This window comes from Aegilops tauschii, chromosome 2, assembly GCF_002575655.3.
Source record: "Aegilops tauschii subsp. strangulata cultivar AL8/78 chromosome 2, Aet v6.0, whole genome shotgun sequence".
Taxonomy (NCBI): Eukaryota; Viridiplantae; Streptophyta; class Magnoliopsida; order Poales; family Poaceae; genus Aegilops; species Aegilops tauschii.
The window spans coordinates 498,795,924-498,799,210 of record NC_053036.3 but is presented as its reverse complement, the minus strand read 5'-3'; the positions used below and the strand labels follow the sequence as shown (position 1 = coordinate 498,799,210).

Sequence of the window (3,287 nt, the reverse complement as noted above, 5' to 3'; positions counted from 1 at the left end):
ATAAGCTCTCACGGTCAACAAAGGATAAACCTTCTCCCGGGAAGACCCGATCAGTCTCGGAATCCCGGTTTACAAGACATTTCGACAATGGTAAAACAAGACCAGCAAAGCCGCCCGAATGTGCCGACAAATCCCGATAGGAGCTGCACATATCTCGTTCTCAGGGCACACCGGATGAGCCAGACGTCGGGTTGGCATAGACCCTAGTTACCCAGGGGGCGTCGGACATCGCTCGGTTTGGACCAGCACTCGAAGGAGCACTGGCCCGGGGGGGGGTAAATAAAGATGACCCTTGAGTCTGCAGAACCCAAGGGAAAAAGGGCTTAGGTAGGCAAATGGTAAAACCAAGGTTGGGCCTTGCTGGAGGAGTTTTATTCAAAGCGAACTGTCAAGGGGGTCCCATAAATCACCCAACCGCGTAAGGAACTCAAAATCAAGGAACATAACACCAGTATGACGGAAACTAGGGCGGCAAGAGTGGAACAAAACACCAGGCATAAGGCCGAGCCTTCCACCCTTAACCAAGTATATAGATGCATTAATTAAATAAGAGATATTGTGATATCCCAACAAAGTTCATGATATCCATATTCCAACAAGGAACAAACTTAATCTTCACCTGCAACTAGCAACGCTATAAGAGGGGCTGAGCAAAAGCGGTAACTTAGCCAAACAACGGTTTGCTAGGAAGGGTGACAAAGGTTAGAGGTGGTTTCATGGCAATTTGGGAGGCATGATATAGCAAGTGGTAGGTAGCGCAGCATAGCAATAGAGCGAACAACTAGCAAGCAAAGATAGAAGTGATTTCGAGGGTATGATCATCTTGCCTGAGATCCCGCTAGGAAGAAGAACGAGTCCATGAAGAATACAAACAGACGTAGTCGAACGAATCCTCACAACTTCGGAACGAAACCGAAGCTAACGAGAGAAGCAACCCGAAAAGAAACAAACAACATAGTAAACAACCACCACATACACATGGCATGATGCACAATCAAGTATGATGCATGTCCGGTTTAAAGAGGCATGGCATGGCAAAGTGCACAAACAATACTACAAGTTAAGTGGAGCTCAATATGCAACGAGTTGCATATTGAAGAAACACCACATCAATTATTTAGTTCTCTCTCGTTTATGTACCCAACAATATTAAATGTTATTAAACATGGCAAGAGGTGAAGCATAAGTAACCTAACTATTTAAGCAAGTTAAATGAGGCCGGAAATAACAAACAACAATTCCGGAAAATCCTCATGTCCATATTTTAGATTTGGTACTGTTCTGCCCTAAAGCCATATTTTATTGTTTTTAAACAGGAAAATAAATGCACCATGTTATTCTATGCATTTTTCTACCCCATTTACATATAAAGTTTATTTAAATCCGAGTTACGGTTAATTAGTTATGAAATAAATCATTTTAACATGGCATTCGAGCAAATTTAAACAAACAGCATTTTAAACATTTTAAACATGGATGAGAGTGACATATTGTGAAACTATATGAAATTCTAAGCATTTTACATATATAGATCATTTTAATCCGATGCACGGTTGTGAAGTTATTATATGCATGATGTATGAGGGGTTTTCTGCAAATCTGTCGTTCACTGGATAAATAGGCAAATTCGTAGGACCAGGAAAAAAACACTACGGGCCGAAACTGGAACAGGAAGCCCAGCAGAGGAAAGGCCAGGGGGCTGCTCACATTGGGCCTAAAGGCCGAGGCAGAGGAGGCCAGCTTGGGGCGCTGGGCCTCACGCGACGGAGGGGAGCCGCTGGGCCGAAGCAGAGGTGGCCCAGGCGCGAGCGCTGGGGCGTCGTGCTCGTTCGTTCGACAGGGGAAATAGCGGCAGCAGCAGAGGACAGCAACGACGGCGTGGGACTTGAAGGGGAGCGACGGCGGCTGCAGGGAAGGCCGGCGAGGTGGAGACGGGGCGGATCTGGGCAACGACGGCGCGGGCGGAGCTCAGGGGCGGCGTCGGTTCTCTGTGGAAGAAAGACAGGGAGGGAGCACATTCAGAGAGAAGGAGAGGAGTTGGGGGTGCGCGCGGTGGAGGAGCTCACCGGCGGCCTGGCTGCTCTGGGCAGGGCTTGAGACGGCCTTGGGTGGTCTGCACGGGGAGGCGAGGGGAAGGCAGCGGCTCGGGGTCAGGCGTGGTCGAAGGCGCACGGGGCTGCTGCTGCTTGAAGGAGACGAAGGCACGACGACGGGTCGAAAGAAGAGGCTGACCATGGCGTCCTGTGGAGGCAACAGAGAGATGAGCGTGGAAAAGAGAAGAGATAGAGGAAGGGAAGGAAGAGCGGGGAGGAAGGGCGCGAACGGGGACTGCCTGGGCGCGGAGGACGACGGATGCGGGCGCAGGTGGAGGCGCACGGGAGGAGGTGAGGTGCGGCCAGCGGGCGGAGGATACGGAGCCGAGCGCTCCTGCTCGGAGTCTCGGGCAGACGAACTGCAGGCGCGGGCGACGAGCTCGGGCAGGGAACAGCGGAGGAGCTCGGGAAGAAGGGGAGAAGGGGTTTGGGCTCCTGTTGGTGGTTGGAGGAAAACAAGGAGAAGGGGATCCCGAGGGGATTTGGTGGAACGGCGGCGGCGGAGGGATTGGACGTATGGATGGGACAGGATCCCTAGTTTCTAGGGTTGCCCACTATATATAGTAGGTGGCTAATATGAGAGGGGATTAGCCCCTAGATTTTTATCGGACGGCTTCGGGTGGTCTAAACAAAGAACGGATGATGTTTAGGATAACTCGGGATTGTTCCGGACCCACTGGTCATGACCGTGCGGTTCGGGGAAGTTTTGGACAAGGCAGCAAAGAGTGTGGGTTGCACGGAGAGGTTAAGCGGCCAGACAAGAGGGAAGCAAAACCCAGTCGATCTGAGAAAGGACACCGAGATGAAGGAGAAGCGGCACTATGAACGGATGCAAGTTTTAAGAAAACATGCGGATGCGATGTGCATGATGACATGATGAAATGCAACAAACAAATAAATACACACAACGATAACGAAAAATATGGAAGCCGTCTGGAGCGTCGGTCTCGGGGCGTTACACCTAGCTCTTCCTCCTATATATTCACATATATTCCAAAACCCTCAGAAGCATCCACGAAAATACTTTTCCACCGCCGCAACCTTCTGTGTCCCGTGAGATTCCATCTTGGGGCCTTTTCTGGCATCCTGCCGGAGGGGGATTCGATCACGGAGGGCATCTACATCAACCCTATTGCCCTTCCGATGAAGCGCGAGTAGTTTACCACAGACCTACGGGTCCATAGTTAGTAGCTA

The 3,287-nt window shown here is 50.6% G+C and overlaps 1 long non-coding RNA gene across 1 annotated transcript; it reads right to left on the bottom strand.

The window, feature by feature from the left end:
* Nucleotides 1-655: 655 nt before the first annotated feature.
* LOC120974646 (uncharacterized) lies at nt 656-2,312 on the bottom strand. Its single transcript, XR_005769994.2, has 3 exons — nt 2,067-2,312; nt 1,708-1,988; nt 656-918 (listed from the first exon to the last, which is right to left on the bottom strand). It is a non-coding gene; the product is annotated as an uncharacterized lncRNA (long non-coding RNA).
* Between the last annotated feature and the right edge of the window lie 975 nt (nt 2,313-3,287).